At 47.1% G+C, this 21768-nt stretch overlaps 3 pseudogenes; all 3 read right to left on the bottom strand.

The window, feature by feature from the left end:
* Positions 1-1292: 1292 nt before the first annotated feature.
* LOC117190849 lies at positions 1293-20917 on the bottom strand (annotated as a pseudogene).
* LOC117190100 lies at positions 11067-14124 on the bottom strand (annotated as a pseudogene).
* On the bottom strand, positions 14737-18305 carry LOC117190097 (annotated as a pseudogene).
* Positions 20918-21768: the final 851 nt, after the last annotated feature.

The following is a 21768-nucleotide window of genomic DNA, read 5'->3' as shown; positions in this document are numbered from 1 at the left end:
TTATTTATAATATTATTTGAGTACAAGAAAATGCTTTGAAATGTACGACATTTATGCAAGCCAAGCATAATTTATTTAAGATAAAGTTGAACAATTTATGTAATTTGATAATCGTATATAGCTACATGATTTCGTGTTTATTTTGTATTTTTATACCCGATACTCAAAATGAGTATTGGGGTATATTAGATTTGTGGTAAAAGTGGATGTGTGTAACGTCCAGAAGGAATCGTTTCCGACCCCATAAAGTATATATATTCTTGATCAGCATCAATAGCCGAGTCGGTTGAGCCCTGTCTGTCTGTCCGTCTGTCCGTCCGTCCGTCCGTCCGTCCGTCCGTCCGTCCGTCCGTCCGTCCGTCCGTCCCCTTCAGCGCCTAGTGCTCAAAGACTATAAGAGCTAGAGCAACGATGTTTTGGATCCAGACTTCTGTGGTATGTCACTGCTACAAAAATATTTCAAAACTTCGCCCCGCCCACTTCCGCCCCCACAAAGGACGAAAATCTGTGGCATCCACATTTTTAAAGATACGATAAAACCAAAAACGCAGAATCGGTGAGGATGACCATATCTTCTACAGTGCAAAATCTGAACCAGATCGAATAATGATTATAGCCAGAATCAAGAAAACAATTTCATTCTTTCTCGCTCTGTCTCTCTCTAACACACAGGTTTCATGGTCGGTTTTGTCAATTGCAAAATATGAGTTCAAGGATCTCAGAACCTATAAGAGCCATAGCAACCAAATTTGGTATCCATACTCCTGTGATATCGGACCTTGACCGTTTCGTGTCCAAATTTCGCCACACCCCCTTCCGCCCCCGCAAAGGACGAAAATCTGGGGCATCCACAAATCTCAGAGACTATTAAGGCTAGAGTAACCAAATTTGGTATCCGCACTTCTGTTAGATCTCACTATAAAACCTATATCTCAGAATTTCGCCCCACCCCCTTCCGCCCCCACAAAAGACGAAAATCTGTTGCATCCACAATATTGCACATTCGAGAAAACTAAAAACGCAGAATCATAGATAATGACCATATCTATCAGATTGCTGAATCTGAATCAGATCGGATGATTTTTGTAGCCAAAAGCAAGAAATCAATTTTCAGTGGCTACGCAGCACCCGACGTCACGCTCAGACTGATTTTCTGTCTCTCTCGCACGCACTCTTTGTCGTGTCGTTTAATATTAGCGGCGTCTGCCGGAGGAGAGTTAAACTGACTTAGTATCGGGTATAACCGTAGAGTTAAGGTGTCCGCAGCAACTCACAACGTTCCCCCTCGTTGTTTCTGTTTTCTTCTACTCTCTTCTCCTATCGGTTTAAATTAATTAGTTATATTTAAAATCACAGCAGTCTTTCTTGAAAAAATAGATTTCATTTCTCAATGTTTTGGGGGATGTCTAATAATATATGTTATGACGCTTTTGGGGGCACGACGGCACACTCTCTAATCGTAGGATCGGTTAACAAACGAACAAACTTGAATTCTTTACTACAGAAGTTATAAAAATTGTTTAAATTTTAAACGGAATCGAGAGCTTATCGCATAATGCATAACATTTAGAGGATAGAGAACTAACTACACATTTTGTAAAATATCCATACATACATTCATATATATTGCATATGGATAAAGATGTACGTATGTATCTTTGTTGAACTAAACGCATTTTACGCTTACGAATTGCACAAGAATTGAACTTAAAATTAATGGATATACGCATATAGTATCTATATATCGCTAGATCTACGTATCTATATTATATTTATAGCTAGTACGAACATTTGTTGCTTTTGTATGAAAATTGTTGCTACTGGAATGCATTTTACTTGCTCTTGTCGTCGGTTTTTTAAGAACTTTTCGCCATTCCTATACTTGAAATACACATATCGTTCTAAAATATGTGCATAAATTCTATAATTTCTATAATGTATGTGTTGAAGGGTGGGGAGGGGATATTCTCGAATATTTTACCGGGTTCTATCTAAGAATCAGATTAAATAGCAATAAAAAAAGTGTCTATTTGATGTTCATTGATTTTGATTATGCTACTACATCTAGAAGATCTGAAATGGGGTTTAAATTTGAATCTAAATTTGAATTTCACAATAAAAATGTAGCTAAAGACGTATGTATTTACATAATAGAATTATACTCCTCTGAATTGCTCAAGTCCTTCACACACATACTAGGATAAACATGCATATAGTTATAGATATATCGTACATATCGGCTTTAATCACAGCTACGCAGAGTTTAGGCAAGGCGAGTAGTCATTTAGTAGGTGCTAGGGAGGGGAGAGACAGGGTACACCCATTGAGGGGCTCAGCCGGCCACCTGTTACATGGTGATTGTGCTGATCAGCTGCTGGCAGATCTTGCCGTACTCAAATTGGTCGCCTGAGATGCGACGCAGCTTGATGCCTTTGCCGGCTCCCTGATGGTCCCGGCTGCGTCCCTCGCACACCTGCAGCTCGATCTGCAGGCCGCCGGAGTACTCTAGGCTGAGATTGGTGGTGGGCTCGCTATAGCCAGAGGCGGAGGCCAGGGGTTGTCCTGTAGGCTCGCAGGCCGTATTCGAGCTGGAGGCATTCGAGGCGCTGCTGTAAAGCGACTCGGCCCCGCTGTCTTCCGAACTGATACTGCCCTTGTGCAGAACAAACCCCTTGGGCGGCATGGTCGAGTCGATCGTCTGCTTCACCATCTCCAGGATGCGGGTGGAGTCCAGGTTGGAGCACTCGTGCGGCAGCGGCACCTCGTAGCACATCTCATCCGACATCCGTCGCGAGTCGCACATCGAGTCCGGTGTGAGGTGGACACACTCCGTGTGGTCTCCCATCTCGGAATGTGAGTCTGACTTGAAGCCCGAGCTGGCCGACGGCTCCTGGCAGGGCGACAGATTATTCGAGTCGTTGCTGAGGGAGTCGTCAGAAAACCCCAGCGACTTGTCGCTCCCCTGCCGACACTGAGCCTCGGTCTGGGAGGTGGAACTAGTGGCCGTCACGTGGTTGCTGCTGGGTTCGCAGTCCAGGCTCGCCTTGCGTCTGATTCCACGCGTTATGGAGGGCATGTCACTGTGGGGTTCTGTAATGATCAACCCCTGAAAGAAAGGTAAGGAGATTAACGCATTAATTCATCCATGAGAGTTATGAAGGGGATCTTCAACGCACCTGCAGTGACATGACGGGCGTGTGTTGTTCTAAAGAGTACTCGCTATCGCGACTATTATCCGATGAGAGGGCCACCAAGGTGATCTCGCTTCCCTGGACATCGGTTAGGCAGATCTGCGGCGTGATCCCGCCAGTGCAGCCGGCATAGGGGATTCCGGTCATGATCGTGTGACACATCTGACCGTTGCCGTTCTCCTCCTGGATGATGCACAGATTGGGCGAGGCAGGGGGCGTGGGCACCACACGCACTGGCTGCGCCGACGACAGATTCAACGGCTTCAGGTCATAGTACACTGCCGTAGTACAGGGTATAAACCAGTTGGGCGTGGCATAGTCCGACGGTTGCTCGCCGTGGACTCCGCCGCAGACATCCATGGACAGATCCAGCGGCTGATTGGCAGCTGCAGCCGCTCCTTCGCTTGCCGCCGATGTGCCGCGTGTAATGGAGCCACCGCCACTGCCGCTGCCTGTGGTCAGAACCGAGATACCCTTGGTGATCTGATGCATCGGCGAAGAGGGTCCCCCAGCACTGCACACAGGCGATAGCACCGCGGGCACACAGGGCAGGTAGGGATTGGGCGAGCAGCTGCCGCTGAAGCTGCTGTTGCTGTACACGGGCGACTGGCAGCCGCTGCTCGAGTTGGAATTTCTGGCCCCCAGGTTGATGCTGCTGAACTGTCCCACCAGTTGGTGCTGGTGCTGCGGCTGCAGGGGCATCGGCTGCCCGAACATCTGTTTGGCGGAGGTTAGCGAGGCATTCACCACTGCGGCGTGGGGAAGGCTAATCGGGGATACGCTGAAGCTGTGCATGGGCTGGAACTGTTGCTGCTGCAGCTGCTGGTGGTGCAGGAGGTGGCTCTGGTCCAGATGACCGCCACTGACAGCCGCCCCACTGGCATGGACATGGGCCGAGAGACCCAGCAGTGGCGCCAGATCGAGAGGCACCACATGCGATGAGATTATCTTGTTGGAGATTTCGTAGCTCACACGCTGCTCCTTAACCAGGCGATCCAGAGCCGGCAGCAGTGCCTTGATCGCATCCGGCGGAATGGCAATGTCATGGCTACGTCGCAGAGCCAGCTGGAGGCCCATTCCTGGCTTCCCATGTATCGGGGAACCTATGGGAAAACGAATTCGTCAGCATCTCAAATCTATGTGCAATCTGGACGGGTGGGGGAGCTCAAAGCTGGGGGCGAATTTTGTTCTCTTTCTCTTTCTTACCTGGCAGACTGATCGAATTTTCTAAAAGCGGCGGACTGGGTGGACAACGCGATGGATGCGACGATTATTGGCTGCAACCAGGGGCACAGAACCACCAGCCGATGCCACCAGCGGCAGGGAGTGCGGCGGGGACACGCCCTTGGCCATGGCCAGGCCGACTCCGTAGGTGCCATTCGGCGGGGACTGACTGAGAGATTTGAGGGTGGGCGGTAGATAGTCGCGATTCATGCGAGACTCGACCTCGCGTATTAGCTCGGGATGAATCACTATCGATTGATCGGCGTGTGGGGTTTTTGTTTTTTTTGGGTGGTGGGGGATCAGTCAAGCAGCGACAGCAGGAGCAGGAGCAGCAGCAGCGAAGGCAGCAGTGTGTTGTTGTGCAGTGCAGTAGCAGGCGACACAAAATTCAAATCAAATGAAACGAAACCAAAAATTGTTCACATAAAACGAAAGGTTGAAAGGAAAAAAAATATTGAACCATAAAATTAATAAAATTATTATAATGGAATTAATAAAATATACGAAATAAGATAAAATTAAGCAAATCCTATGGAGCCATGCAGCTACCTCTTTGAAGGTTATTTGTAGTTTTTAATGGAGCTTCTGGTCTGATTATACATATTAATTGAGTACTTGAAGAAGAATCACAATGCTTCCCCTACAAAAGCTCTTATAATACATTCGATAGGAAGCCTCTCAGTTTATGATTAAAGTTCCATCGTACGCCTGCATTTAAAGCTTCTCAAACTCTTAGTTTCTATTCAAATCTGTTCTCCCATGACTACACAACGCCATTTACGCACCTGGCGGCCGCTCGGTCACCGTAAGCAGACCCGTTCGGCGTTGTCGCATGTTTGAGGCGGATGCTGGGGCCTGGGAGGAACCTGGCCCCGTACCGGGTCCATGCGTCACAGAGAGATCATCAGTGCAGCCCACGGTATGGCGCTTGACACCGCCACGCTTCTGCATGTAGCTGTGTGTGGGATAAGAGACAACTCGTAATTAGATATCATAAATCAGGGAAAGAGGTGGCCGCAACGCACCTTTGGAGCTCCTCGTTGCAGTCACCCGCGTTGCCCTCTGGGCAGCAGTGCATTTGAGCCATTTGAGCCGCTGCTTGCTCGTTGAGCGGCGACAGCTCCTGAGGGATACCGGGATCTGGCCCACAGTTGGGATTGATATAGTAGCCGGCCGTGTCCATTTGCTGGCCCTGGGCTGGACCACCAACAGTGCCACTGGCAGGGTAGTAGATGTGCAGATTGGCCCCGCCATCCGAGGCGCGACGTCCAAAGGAACCTACAAGGATGGAGCACGTGAGATGTCAAGGTGGTGAGGATATTCAAAGGAAAGTGGGCGGACTTACTGGCACCCATTACAACGGGTGGCTTCAAAAGATGCTGATCCTTGATGGTAAGGTTGTGCAGCGGCTGGTTCTGCAGCATGGGCAGATTCATGGGATAATAGGGCACGGCCTGAGCGGGATCATTGCATTGCGGAGGGCACTTAAAGTCGATGGGCGGCACGTGTGGATTGGCCAGGGCCTGCACGTGGGCCACATCGCATGGACCCACAGTATGGCGTCGTGTGTTGGCCCCGTTCACGGCTGTGTTGGCACACAAATGATGCTGGTTTACAGGAGGCTGCAGGATATAATAAATCGTGAATTAGTAAACCAATAGAACGCCTTTGGACCATTGATAAACCCACCTCATTGGACCGCGCCAAGCATTCGAGTTCAAAGTCACCGAACTTCTCCAGATCCACGGCCACATCGGTCCAGCCAAAGCCCAGAGCCGAGCTGGAGGAGGCGTTCGCACTGCTCAGCGGACTGAGGCGCTCGAGGGATTCCTGCTTGATGGGCTCCTCCGACCGGTCCACCACGCCAGTCGTAATGCTCGTCTTGCGGGACCTCGAGTAGGCGAGGCTGGCGTGGTGCTGCAGTCGTTGGTTTTCGCGTCGCAGCCTGTCCTGCAGCAGATTGTATATGGCATAGATGTTGTCGAAGCGCTGCTTGTGCACCGACTGGGCGATCATGTCCGCGGTCAGGCCGGGCAGCTGCAGCATGTGCGTCATAACCACCGAGTCCAGCTGCGGCGGCGAGAAGTCGACCACGCTGCTCAGCGACGAGCTCGATGCGGAGTTGGACATGGAGCCTCCGGCAAAGGGCAGCGCTGTGCCCTCGCAGCCTTTACGTTCCTCCTCATGCAGCTCGGACTGCCACTCGCTGAGCCACCTGTGCTTGATGATCTGCCTGATGGTGTAGCGCCGGTCCGGCTCAACCACCAGCATGTTGCGGATGAGGTGCTCGCATTCTGCAAAGTACAACAGATGGTGAGCTATGGCCATATGTTTCTGGGTCTGCTATCTCACCCTGGGACATGAAGAAGGGTATGCGGAACTTTCCCAGCACCACCCGACTCTTTAGCTCCAGAATGGAGCCCGCAGACCAGGGCGTACAGAACAACGCCCAGACTCCAGATGTCCGACTTGGGTCCGTCGTACTCGAGCCCCTGGAACACCTCGGGGGCGGCATAGGGCGGGGATCCGCACCAGGTTCGCAGTGGGGCCCCCTCCTCGAAGTGATTGCTGAACCCAAAGTCCGCGAGCTGCAACGCCACGGAATGAGTAAACCAATCAAGGGTAGGACAAGCACCTGGGGATTCACTCACCTTGATGTTCATGTCCTTGTCGAGCAGCACATTCTCGGCCTTGAGATCGCGATGCACCACCCCACGGAGGTGGCAATAGTGGACCGCCGAGATGAGCTGCGTGAAGACGCGAGCCGCCTCCGGCTCCTTCATCCGTCCATTGGCCACAAGATGGTCAAAGATCTCCCCATTGGGCGCATACTCAGTCACCAGGCAGATCATCGACTGCGACTCCATCACCTCGTACAGACGCGTGATGTGCGGATGCCGCAGGGACTTCAGTATGGAGATCTCCCGGAACGTCTTGCTCAGATACTCCTCGTTGAGGCATGTCTTGTCAATGATCTTTATGGCCACCTGCAAGGAAACACCAGAGGGCAAACATGGTGAACAACAAGTCAATTGTTCCGATGTGCCTTTATTCCTTCGATCTTTGTTGAATGTTTGCTGTTTTTTTATACCCGATACTCAAAATGAGTATTGGGGTATATTAGATTTGTGGTAAAAGTTTATGTGTGTAACATCTAGAAGGAATCGTTTCCGACCCCATAAAGTATATATATTCTGGATCAGCATCAATAGCCGAGTCGATTGAGCCCTGTCTGTCTGTCCGTCTGTCCGTCCCCTTCAGCGCCTAGTGCTCAAAGACTATAAGATGTTTTGGATCCAGACTTCTGTGATATGTCACTGCTACAAAAATATTTCAAAACTTCGCCCCGCCCACTTCCGCCCCCACAAAGGACGAAAATCTGTGGCATCCACAATTTTAAAGATATGAGAAAACCAAAAACGTAGAATTGTAGAGAATGACCATATCTATCAGACTGCTGAATCTGGATCAGATCGGATCATTTTTATACCCAAAAGGAACAAATCAATTTGCACTGGCTACGCAGCGCCCGACGTCACGCTCAGACTGATTTTCTGTCTCTCTCGCACGCACTCTTTGTCGTGTCGTTTAATATTAGCGGCGTCTGCCGGAGGAGAGCCATACTGACTTAGTATCGGGTATAACCGTAGAGTTGCGGTGTCCGCAGCAACTCACAACGTTCCCCCTCGTTTTTGTTTGTGTTTGTTTGTCGTTCGACTCGTGCGAGCGAAGGTGAACGAACGTTGTCGGAGAACACAGAAGAGAGCCGCAAAGAGAGCGCACGCACTGCAGAGACGCAGCAGCATCGAAATGTAAGATGTGTGGGTTGCCAGCCGAAAATTAGGTGGAGGAGGTGGAACAAAAACGCTGCTCGCTCGAATAATGAACAGTGGGAATGCTGCTATTGTTAACCAACAATCAAATCCACAAAGAGTTCTATCTTACTCTTTGGCAGAGACTTTAGAAAGATACTAAAATAAGGCTTAACCAATTTACTTCGTTAAAAAATATGTTTGTTGATTAAAAACACATTCAAGGCCTTTAGAAACACCCCCAAAAACAGCTTACATCGTTGGGTTTACCCAATGTTTAATAAAATAAACACAATAAAATGAAGAATATGAAGCAAAACTGCTTGCCATTAGTCCCACTGTGCGTCGACCAACTTTGGCCAGGGGCTTGGCGGGGGGCTGTTCAGGTTCAGGTGGTTAGGCGGCCGCACAGTCTGCGGCAACAGCAGAGCACCCCATACATGGTGCGCGTGTTCGGGGACCGGTACGTCTGTGCGTGTGTGTGTGTGTGTGTTTTGGTGCTGCCGCAGCAGAGTGGGAGGCAGAGAGGCAGAGCACAGCAACGGCCGACCAGACAAAACATTCTTTGCTCACGACTGACGCCGCCGCTGTTGCTGTTTATTTGCTTTTGTGTATTCTTCAAGCAAATCCGCCAGAGAGGTCCCTGGCCAAGGCATCACCTCATCTCAATAAACCTTGCTTTGGCTCTCTCTCGCTCTATGGCTCTCTGTCTCTCTTGTTATCTTCTTCTTTGTCACGCTCTTCGGCTCAATGACATTGGCAGAATCGGCAGCGGGCAAGGCAGCAGCATCATCATCATCATGAGGCACCGGTTTTGTTTCTTCTCAACTTTAAAACAAATTGGTTTTTTTGGATTCCGTTTCCTCTCCGCAGTTTGTATTTTTGTTAATATATTTTCTGCTTCATGCCGTGCCGTTCAATGCCGAACACTTTCAATCAAATACCAAGCAATACATCAAATTGAATCAAAATTTATAGACAATTTCGCTCGTTCTAAAGTTTTTCGACTTTGAACTTGAGACAAGTGCAGGAAACTGCATTGATAGGTTCGTTGCTCATTTAATAATTGAAAATACTTTTGTGCAACGCGTCGTATGCGTACTGCAACAGAGGCAGAGCCAGTGGTGGGGGGCAGAGCGAGATGTGTTTGACACCTTACATAATTGAATGAAAAACAGACAAAACGAGGTGGAACGTTGTGAGTTGCTGCGGACACCGCAACTCTACAGTTATACCCGATACTAAGTCAGTATGGCTGTCTTCCGGCAGACGCCGCTAATCTTAAACGACACGACAAAGAGTGCGTGCGAGAGAGACAGAAAATCAGTCTGAGCGTGTCGTCGGGCGCTGCGTAGCGACTGCAAATTGATTTCTTGCTTTTCGCTACAAAAATGATCCGATCTGATCCAGATTCAGCAAACTGATAGATATGGTCGTTATCTATGATTCTGCGTTTTTAGTTTTCTCGAATCTGCAATATTGTGGATGCCCCAGATTTTCGTCCTTTGGGGGGGGGGGGTGTGGCGAAATTTGGACACGAAACGGTCAAGGTCCGATATCACAGGAGTGTGGATACCAAATTTGGTTGCTCTGGCTCTTATAGGTTCTGAGATCCTTGAACTCATATTTTGCAATTGGCAAAACCGACCATGAAACCTGTGTGTTAGAGAGAGACAGAGCGAGAAAGAATGAAATTGTTGTCTTGATTCTGGCTATAATAATTATACGATCTGATTGAGATTTTACGATCTAGAACATATAGTCATCCTCTACGATTCTGCATTTTTGGTTTTATCGTATCTTTAAAAATGTAGATGCCACAGATTTTCGTCCTTTGTGGGGGCGGAATTGGGCGGGGCGAAGTTTTGAAATATTTTTGTAGCAGTGACATGTCACAGAAGTCTGGATCCAAAACATCGTTTCTCTAGATCTTATAGTCTTTGAGCACTAGGCGCTGAAGGGGACGGACAGACGGACGGACGGACGGACAGGGCTCAATCGACTCGGCTATTGATGCTGATCCAGAATATATATACTTTATGGGGTCGGAAACGATTCCTTCTGGACGTTACACACATCCACTTTTACCACAAATCTAATATGCCCCAATACTCATTTTGAGTATCGGGTATAAGAAAAACAAACTGATACGAAACTGATTTAACGCCCTCCACAAATATTCCAGTGCCACGTGAGCAGCGCCTCAAGTTGAACTTCAGTTCCTACTGAGGTGGGGCCACATTGCCACGTGCCGTTTGACCTTTCGTTTCGTCGCAGGCAAACGCGATGAACCTTAAGCCTTCGCTCGCAAATGAGACATTTCGAAATAATCGCAGCTACAACAACCACACGACAACGACAACGACATACCCAATGTCGCCTCCATTTCGGAATCCTTCAGCTGAAGGCAAAATATCGACTCAAAAAGTTCTTTGGTTCTATTGATTTCAAGGGAAAGCCAATGCAAGCCCAGCCAAGGTCTGAAACGTTGATTACGACCGTCGACGTCGACCGACACTAAAAGGAATAAAAGCCATTGAAATTTATCACGAATTCCATGAATTGTTCGCCAAATCCTGACTTCCAAAGAATTAGCTTGCTAAATATTTAACTCGAAATCAGAAACAATATCTAAGAAAGCTTACAGTATGCTCCTGCATATTCGATTCCTCACAATCCAAATAAGTAATTTCTCTATAATTGCATTTCCGAATGCAAGTTTATCGAGGTTTACGCATGTGCGTTTTCCTTTGAATGCTTTTATCAATCTTGTGCATTTATTAATCATAATTTGTGTAAAACATTCTTTCTCGAGATAAATCGGGAGATCGGGGACTGCTTATAGGCTGCCCCTCCATATGAACTTGTTCTCCCGCTCCAACTGCTGGTACTCCTCTCGCAGAGTCTGCAGTTCCTTCGCACTCAAACGCTCCAGCTGGCCGTTCAGGCCGATGATTCACTCTCTCAGGGCGTTGACCGTGTACATGCTGAGTCGCTCCGGCCGGAAGACGTCCTCCTTCATGGCGGTCACGAAGTGCCACATGTCCTGCAGCTCGTTGCGCTTGGCGGAGCGATAGACCTGCATTTGCTCGTCCAGCTCGAACTGCAGACGCTCAATCTCGTTGATCAGGCTGGCTAGGGCTGTGGTGGAGGAGCTGCCTGGCCTCTGAGCACCATTGCCTTCGGAACTGGGCTCGTCGTCTGGGCTATCCTGGAAATGGCTGGCATTCAGCCTGACTTGATGGCACTCGAGGTACTTTTGCTGCGCCTTGAGGCGCGTCAGTTCACACATAATCGCCGTGGGGGTCGCCTTCGGGGTCCTGGCTGGGGCTGGGGCTGGGGCCGAGGCCACTCGCCACACAACACCCCACCCCTTCCCCACAAAGGCTCTGACTCAATTTCCCCTGTTGTACGCCCCTGCCCCCCCCCCCCCCACACACTCAACGTGTTTAATCGATATGCGACCTCCTTTTCGCACTACCTATCGATTCTTCAGGCTGCTGCAATTGTCACTCTGTCACTCTCTCACCGCTCCCGCTCCTCCGCCTCTTCTCTTCTGCTCCCCTGCTCCAGAGGTCAATAGACTTTATGTGGCTTTGGTGGGATTTTAAAATTCCAATTTTCCAATTGCCTTTGCAAGTCCGAGAGCACAATGGAAATGGGAAAATCGATTATTATATTCACAAATTCCCCCCGCCATGGCCTACCTAATTGCAAATGAAAATGGGTTAAGGGGCGCGGCAGTTTTTTGATTGGAATAGGGACAGATGAAAAATATAAACGGAAAAGAGGATAAATTATGTGCATCATAATGAAATTATTCCAGGTTGTGCGCAATCGCAACGCGCTCTCTTCTCGGGTCTTATTTTTCTCAGAACAACAACAACAAACTTCGCTCTCGGCGTCGGAGCGCTCTCAGTTGTGCTGAGCGTAAAATAAGACCCGAATAGAGAATTTGTGGACCACCTTGCATAATCTTCTCTGGCAAAGGGTCTCTCAAACTAAAGAACAGGCATACATATTCATGTACATACAGGGCAAACAGTCTGATCATCGGAGACAAGCAGCTTAAGAGAGAGTGAGTAAACACACGTGACTGATTCGGCGATTCCTCTTTGGTGGGGGCTTCTTTTATGTTTTTGTTGCTGCTGCTTCTGGCTATTCTTCTGGTGACAAAAAAATGCGAAAAGAAGAAGCAGTTGATAACTTTTTCGGCTATTATAATGCCAGTGTGTGTTTTTGAAAACAACAACAAAACTCAGACAAAAATGGGGGCAAGACAGAGTGGGTAAGAGAGAGAGAGAGAGAGAGAGAGAGAGAGAGAGAGAAAGAGAGAGAGAGAGAGAGAAAGAGAGAGAGAGAGAGAGAGAGAGAGAGAGAGCGACATTGGCGGCCTTAGATTTAGTGCGCATGATTTTTGGGTTTTGTAAATACTGAACAACAAAAATCAAGCATAGAAAAACAACCACAGACAGAGACAGACAGGCTAAAAGCGAATAACAACGAGGGGGAACGTTGTGAGTTGCAGCGGACACCGCAACTCTACAGTTATACCCGATACTAAGTCAGTATGGCTCTCCTCCGGCAGACGCCGCTAATAGAGACAGAAAACGAGAGGGAACGTTGTGAGTTGCTGCGGACACCGCAACTCTACATTTATACCCGATACTAAGTCAGTATGGCTCTCCTCCGGCAGACGCCGCTAATATTACACGACACGACAAAGAGTGCGTGCGAGAGAGACAGAAAATCAGTCTGAGCGTGACGTCGGGCGCTGCGTAACAACTGCAAATTGATTTGTTCCTATTGGCTATAAAAATGATCCGATCTGAACCAGATTCAGGAATCTGATAGATATGGTCATTATCTATGATTCTGCGTTTTTAGTTTTTTCGTATCATTAATATTGTGGATGCAACAGATTTTCGTTCTTTGTGTGGGCGGAAGGGGGTGAGGAGAAATTTTGAGATATACGTTTTATAGTGAGATCTAACAGGAGTGCGGATACCAAATTTGGTTACTCTAGCGTTAATTGTCTCTGAGATTTGTGAGTATTCCCAGATTTTCGTCCATTGCGGGGGCGGAAGGGGGTGTGGCGAAATTTTGAAACAAACTCGTCTCGGTCCGATATATTAGGAGTATGGATACCAACTTTGGTTCCCCTCCCTTTTATAGTCTCTGAAATCTAGGCGCTAATGTTTTACTCTAAGCAAAGCCGGCTATACTACGTGTGTGTTAGAGAGGGACAGGGCGAGAAAAAATGAAATTGTTTTCTTGATGCTGGCTCTAATAATAATACGATCCAATTCAGATTCTGTAGTCTAAAAGATACAGTCATTCTCTACGATTCTGCGTTTTTGGTTTTCTCGTATCGTTAAAATTTTGGATGCCACAGATTTTCGTCCTTTGTGGGGGCGGAAGTGGGCGGGGCGAAGTTTTGAAATATTTTTGTAGCAGTGACATATCACAGAAGTCTGGATCCAAAACATCGTTGCTCTAGCTCTTATAGTCTTTGAGCGCTAGGCGCTGAAGGGGACGGACAGACGGACATGGCTCAATCGACTCGGCTATTGATGCTGATCAAGAATATATATACTTTATGGGGTCGGAAACGATTCCTTCTGGACGTTACACACATCCACTTTTACCACAAATCTAATATACCCCAATACTCATTTTGAGTATCGGGTATAAAAAGCCGCGAAAGAGTTAATGAAAAGGTAAATAAAGATTGTTGAGCGATTGCTCTTCTCGCTCGCCCGCTCGGCCGCTCGCCCTCTCTCTGTCTGACGCGTGTTAGATGTTCAAACATGTTTTTTCGGTCTGCTGGCCAAAGAGTCAACGCTCAGCGGATCAGACGACTACGACGGCAGCTTAAATATTAAATATTTACCCATAGCGAAAGATCAATCAGCAGCCCAAAAAGAGAGGAGGGAGTGAGTGCGCTGCATGACTGCTCTCCTAATTGCAGCAATTGCATCCACTTTTACCACAAATCTAATATGCCCCAATACTCATTTTGAGTATCGGGTATAAGAAAAACAAACTGATACGAAACTGATTTAACGCCCTCCACAAATATTCCAGTGCCACGTGAGCAGCGCCTCAAGTTGAACTTCAGTTCCTACTGAGGTGGGGCCACATTGCCACGTGCCGTTTGACCTTTCGTTTCGTCGCAGGCAAACGCGATGAACCTTAAGCCTTCGCTCGCAAATGAGACATTTCGAAATAATCGCAGCTACAACAACCACACGACAACGACAAAGACATACCCAATGTCGCCTCCATTTCGGAATCCTTCAGCTGAAGGCAAAATATCGACTCAAATAGTTCTTTGGTTCTATTGATTTCAAGGGAAAGCCAATGCAAGCCCAGCCAAGGTCTGAAACGTTATCGAGGTTTACGCATGTGCGTTTTCCTTTGAATGCTTTTATCAATCTTGTGCATTTATTAATCATAATTTGTGTAAAACATTCTTTCTCGAGATAAATCGGGAGATCGGGGACTGCTTATAGGCTGCCCCTCCATATGAACTTGTTCTCCCGCTCCAACTGCTGGTACTCCTCTCGCAGAGTCTGCAGTTCCTTCGCACTCAAACGCTCCAGCTGGCCGTTCAGGCCGATGATTCACTCTCTCAGGGCGTTGACCGTGTACATGCTGAGTCGCTCCGGCCGGAAGACGTCCTCCTTCATGGCGGTCACGAAGTGCCACATGTCCTGCAGCTCGTTGCGCTTGGCGGAGCGATAGACCTGCATTTGCTCGTCCAGCTCGAACTGCAGGCGCTCAATCTCGTTGATCAGGCTGGCTAGGGCTGTGGTGGAGGAGCTGCCTGGCCTCTGAGCACCATTGCCTTCGGAACTGGGCTCGTCGTCTGGGCTATCCTGGAAATGGCTGGCATTCAGCCTGACTTGATGGCACTCGAGGTACTTTTGCTGCGCCTTGAGGCGCGTCAGTTCACACATAATCGCCGTGGGGGTCGCCTTCGGGGTCCTGGCTGGGGCTGGGGCTGGGGCCGAGGCCACTCGCCACACAACACCCCACCCCTTCCCCACAAAGGCTCTGACTCAATTTCCCCTGTTGTACGCCCCTGCCCCCCCCCCCCCCCCCACACACTCAACGTGTTTAATCGATATGCGACCTCCTTTTCGCACTACCTATCGATTCTTCAGGCTGCTGCAATTGTCACTCTGTCACTCTCTCACCGCTCCCGCTCCTCCGCCTCTTCTCTTCTGCTCCCCTGCTCCAGAGGTCAATAGACTTTATGTGGCTTTGGTGGGATTTTAAAATTCCAATTTTCCAATTGCCTTTGCAAGTCCGAGAGCACAATGGAAATGGGAAAATCGATTATTATATTCACAAATTCCCCCCCGCCATGGCCTACCTAATTGCAAATGAAAATGGGTTAAGGGGCGCGGCAGTTTTTTGATTGGAATAGGGACAGATGAAAAATATAAACGGAAAAGAGGATAAATTATGTGCATCATAATGAAATTATTCCAGGTTGTGCGCAATCGCAACGCGCTCTCTTCTCGGGTCTTATTTTTCTCAGAACAACAACAACAAACTTCGCTCTCGGCGTCGGAGCGCTCTCAGTTGTGCTGAGCGTAAAATAAGACCCGAATAGAGAATTTGTGGACCACCTTGCATAATCTTCTCTGGCAAAGGGTCTCTCAAACTAAAGAACAGGCATACATATTCATGTACATACAGGGCAAACAGTCTGATCATCGGAGACAAGCAGCTTAAGAGAGAGTGAGTAAACACACGTGACTGATTCGGCGATTCCTCTTTGGTGGGGGCTTCTTTTATGTTTTTGTTGCTGCTGCTTCTGAGAGAGAAAGAGAGAGAGAGAGAGAGAGAGAGAGCGACATTGGCGGCCTTAGATTTAGTGCGCATGATTTTTGGGTTTTGTAAATACTGAACAACAAAAATCAAGCATAGAAAAACAACCACAGACAGAGACAGACAGGCTAAAAGCGAATAACAACGAGGGGGAACGTTGTGAGTTGCAGCGGACACCGCAACTCTACAGTTATACCCGATACTAAGTCAGTATGGCTCTCCTCCGGCAGACGCCGCTAATAGAGACAGAAAACGAGAGGGAACGTTGTGAGTTGCTGCGGACACCGCAACTCTACATTTATACCCGATACTAAGTCAGTATGGCTCTCCTCCGGCAGACGCCGCTAATATTACACGACACGACAAAGAGTGCGTGCGAGAGAGACAGAAAATCAGTCTGAGCGTGACGTCGGGCGCTGCGTAACAACTGCAAATTGATTTGTTCCTATTGGCTATAAAAATGATCCGATCTGATCCAGATTCAGGAATCTGATAGATATGGTCATTATCTATGATTTTGCGTTTTTAGTTTTTTTGTATCTTCAATATTGTGGATGCAACAGATTTTCGTTCTTTGTGTGGGCGGAAGGGGGTGAGGCGAAATTTTGAGATATACGTTTTATAGTGAGATCTAACAGGAGTGCGGATACCAAATTTGGTTACTCTAACGTTAATTGTCTCTGAGATTTGTGAGTATTCCCAGATTTTCGTCCATTGCGGGGGCGGAAGGGGGTGTGGCGAAATTTTGAAACAAACTCGTCTCGGTCCGATATATTAGGAGTATGGATACCAACTTTGGTTCCCCTCCCTTTTATAGTCTCTGAGATCTAGGCGCTAATGTTTTACTCTAAGCAAAGCCGGCTATACTACGTGTGTGTTAGAGAGAGACAGGGCGAGAAAAAATGAAATTGTTTTCTTGATGCTGGCTCTAATAATAATACGATCCAATTCAGATTCTGTAGTCTAAAAGATACAGTCATTCTCTACGATTCTGCGTTTTTGGTTTTCTCGTATCGTTAAAATTTTGGATGCCACAGATTTTCGTCCTTTGTGGGGGCGGAAGTGGGCGGGGCGAAGTTTTGAAATATTTTTGTAGCAGTGACATATCACAGAAGTCTGGATCCAAAACATCGTTGCTCTAGCTCTTATAGTCTTTGAGCGCTAGGCGCTGAAGGGGACGGACAGACGGACATGGCTCAATCGACTCGGCTATTGATGCTGATCAAGAATATATATACTTTATGGGGTCGGAAACGATTCCTTCTGGACGTTACACACATCCACTTTTACCACAAATCTAATATACCCCAATACTCATTTTGAGTATCGGGTATAATCAGTCTGAGCGTGACGTCGGGGGCTGCGTAGCCAGTGCAAATTGATTTGTTCCTTTTGGCTATAAAAATGATCTGATCTGATCCAGATTCAGCAATCTGATAGATATGATCATTATCTATGATTCTGCGTTTTTAGTTTTCTAGTATCCTCAATATTGTGGATGCAACTGATTTTCGTCCTTTGTGGGGGCGGAAGGGGGTGGGGCGAAATTTTGAGATATACGTTTTAAAGTGAGATATAACAGGAGTGCGGATACCAAATTTGGTTACTCTAGCCTTAATAGTCTCTGAGATTTGTGAATATCCCCAGATTTTCGTCCTTTGCGGGGGCGGAAGGGGGTGTGGCGAAATTTTGAAACAAACTCGTCCCGGTCCGATATATAAGGAGTGTGGATACCAAATTTGGTTGCTCTAGCTTTTATAGTCTATGAGATCTAGGCGCTAATGTTTTACTCTAAGCAAAGCCGGCTATGCTACGTGTGTGTTAGAGAGAGACAGGGCGAGAAAAAATGAAATTGTTTTCTTGATGCTGTAGGGACGGACAGACAGACATGGCTCAATCGACTCGGCTATTGATGCTGATCAAGAATATATATACTTTATGGGGTCGGAAACGATTCCTTCTGGACGTTACACACATCCACTTTTACCACAAATCTAATATACCCCAATACTCATTTTGAGTATCGGGTATAAAAAGCCGCGAAAGAGTTAATGAAAAGGTAAATAAAGATTGTTGAGCGATTGCTTTTCTCGCTCGCCCGCTCGGCCGCTCGCCCTCTCTCTGTCTGACGCGTGTTAGATGTTCAAACATGTTTTTTCGGTCTGCTGGCCAAAGAGTCAACGCTCAGCGGATCAGACGACTACGACGGCAGCTTAAATATTAAATATTTACCCATAGCGAAAGATCAATCAGCAGCCCAAAAAGAGAGGAGGGAGTGAGTGCGCTGCATGACTGCTCTCCTAATTGCAGCAATTGGGGCGTTAAAACCGGTGCTAAGGCAGCCGCCGATTCCGACCGATAATTCAATTAAATTAAACTAATGCCCAATTAAATAACAATCAAATTTAATTAGAAACGACACGTGAAAGCGATTAAGGACGAGAGAAAATTCTCCAGGGCTCTCAAAACAAAGGGAAGCTTGTCGATCCCTTCGTGGGCGTATTCAGGATTCGTAATGATGAAATCATTTAAACTAGTTATCGAACGCTTTGTGGTTCTTTCGGATTACTTGAGTGTACATAGTACGTATGTACCTCCATATGTGCTTGTCGATGCATGTGCTGGTTTGATCTTTTGTCATTTTTCATTGATTGTAGTAAATTATTGGCAAATACGTTAAGGCAGATAAGCCATGCATACACATGTATAAATAATACATAACAAGCACTGGCCCACTGATTGGCAATGCAAAAAATAAGATAAGTGAACCGTGGACAGTGGACCTTGAAGCTGTCGAACAGCTGTTTTCGAATCGAAAGAAAGTTCTTCGGCAAGTGGTAATTGTTTGGCTGTCGACGACATATCCAGCGATAATTGTTAAGATCGATACGGATAGGCACGTGTTCGGTGCAGATTCCACAACGTTGGCAATTATGCAAAACGAAATCAATTTCGTTTGTTTTTTTTTTAAATTTGCATTCGCACCCCTCGCACCCATCATCTGGTGGTCTTTCTGCCGCCCTCGCTCTGTACAGTGTCGCGTTTATTGATCCAAGAGTTTCGCAGTGTTGATACCCTGCATTGCTGTATGAGAGAGCGAGCAAGATGGATTATTTGCCTGCTTCAGTATTGGAAAAAGGTATCTAAAAGGTGGCATTCCTTTGTGGGTTGTGTGTGTGTGTCTGTTTCGGTTGACAATCCCAATTATCAGGCGTCACAGCTGTTGCTGTTAGCACCCACCACATGGACAGGTGACTCAACATGGTTAACAAACAGACTGGAAGCGGACTTCTACTTTAGAGCAGAATTTCGGAAGGGATCATTCGGGGGAATCATCAGCTTCGATTAAGTTTATGGCAGGAAATTCTCAAAAAAAAAAAAACAAAGATTAATATAAAAGCTGTAAGCGATTCGTAAACGCAAAGGACCAATCGCAAAAAGAAAACAAAGGGAACAAACGGCGAAATTCAATTACTTCCTGAGGAGACAGAACAGAGTTATTTGAGATGGGGAGCTTGGGGGAGGAGCGTCCCCCAAAATAAAGTTAAAGAAAAAGCAAAAAGCAAAATCAACGGAAGGAGATGGCAACACGTAAAGCGCCTTACAAATGCGATTCCAATTAGCATCTGTCGATGCTGCTACCTCCCCCCATACCCCACACCACACACTCCACACCCCACACCGATACCGTCAGCCCAACGCCCCCTGAGCAGAACCCAGCGACATTGTCAATTGAAAGCAAACAACAACCCAAACAATCGAAAAAGCAACCGAAAGCCGAAACGAAACTCCCGATTGTCAATAAGTTGTGTAAATAATTGCTCTACACATATTCACGCGGCAATAAACAATATAATCAAAGAGTAATCACCAAAATCAATTTCATTCAGCAGAATACGCAATCAGAAATCATTCACAGAAGCTCGGAAACTGTGGACTGGGGATGGAATGAAGTCAAAATCATCGATAACTGAAGTTATTCGATAATTAATCGGAGGCAGTGATGATGCTGATCTAGATCGATACCATAATCGACCTATAATCGATGGGAATTAAGGGAAAATCTTAAGCAGAGGTCGTAAAGGTATTCCAGATTCGCACTCACCTTTGTCTTGGTCACAATGTTGGTGGCCAGCTTCACGACAGCGAAGTTTCCCTTTCCGATGGTCTTCTCCAGCTCATAGTAGCCGACGCGCAGCAGCTTGTCCACGGATATCTTGCTGGTCGATGGCACTTTGTAGTTTTGTGGCATGGACACTGGTACTGGTATTGGTGCGGCTGCTGCGACTGCTGCGACTGGTGGGGCTGCTTGTGTCGGTGTGGAGGCCATCGCTAAGACTGGCTTTCTCTCGCTGTGTTGCGTTGTGGCGCGGTGCTCGGATTTGGTGGGGATCAGCGAAGTAGCGGCACTCGATCCCGCTTCCGTAATTGGCTGTCGTGTCGTCCACGCAGGAAATTCACTTAAACTGCATTTTCTTTTGTAGTCGCTTTGGACATGGAGTCGGTGCTGTCACATTCAATGCCTGCTGGCGGCGCTCTCACACAGATACACATAAGCACACACACACAAAATACGGACGCTGGTCAGGGGAGAGAGCAGCAGCGCCGCCAGCAACAACAAGAACAGAGACACTAAATTCTCTCTCTTCTTTTTGGCTTCCGCACATTCTAATTGCTACTGCTGCTGCTGCTGCGGCTGCTCCAACGGATGCTCACCAGTGGGCAGTGGGCCATGCCCCTCCAGTGTGGGCGGGGGGCACGTGTTGCAGGTACACACTTTTTTCTTATTTGTTGATATTTAATTGAATTTGTTTATCCAATTATTTTTTGTATCCTCTTTGCTTTTGTAAGATATGAATATTAGTTTATAAGATTTGAATATTAGTTTAAGATTTACTCATCGATAGTATTATAAGAAATACCAATGTACTCGATATATCGATACTTGTCCTCGACAGCGATTCGAATACGACGATCAAGAAAGAAGAACATATAATAAAACCGTGCTATTAAAAGTTTACATATCAGGTGTGGGGTTTGCACAAAAAAAAAAAACGAGGGGGAACGTTGTGAGTTGCTGCGGACACCGCAACTCTACGGTTATACCCGATACTAAGTCAGTATGGCTCTCCTCCGGCAGACGCCGCTAATATTAAACGACACGACAAAGAGTGCGTGCGAGAGAGACAGAAAATCAGTCTGAGCGTGACGTCGGGCGCTGCGTAGCCACTGCAAATTGATTTGTTCCTATTGGCTATAAAAATGATCTGATCTGATCCAGATTCAGCAATCTGATAGATATGGTCATTATCTATGATTCTGCGTTTTTAGTTTTCTCGAATCTGCAATATTGTGGATGCAACAGATTTTCGTCTTTTGTGGGGGCGGAAGGGGGTGGGGCGAAATTTTGAGATATACGTTTTATAGTGACATCTTAAAGGAGTGTGTGTACCAAATTTGGTTAATAGTCTTTGAGATTTGTGAATATCCCCAGAGTTTCGTCCTTTGCGGGGGCGGAAGGGGGTGTGGCGAAATTTTGAAACAAACTCGTCTCGGTCCGATATATTAGGAGTGTGGATACCAAATTTGGTTGCTCTAGCTTTTATAGTCTCTGAGATCTAGGCGCTAATGTTTTACTCTAAGCAAAGCCGCCTCTGCTACGTGTGTGTTAGAGAGAGACAGGGCGAGAAAAAATGAAA

The sequence above is a fragment of the Drosophila miranda genome (assembly GCF_003369915.1).
Source record: "Drosophila miranda strain MSH22 chromosome Y unlocalized genomic scaffold, D.miranda_PacBio2.1 Contig_Y1_pilon, whole genome shotgun sequence".
In the NCBI taxonomy this organism is placed as follows: domain Eukaryota; kingdom Metazoa; phylum Arthropoda; class Insecta; order Diptera; family Drosophilidae; genus Drosophila; species Drosophila miranda.
The sequence above is the reverse complement of the archived record's forward strand: the minus strand, read 5'-3'. Positions and strand labels throughout refer to the sequence as shown.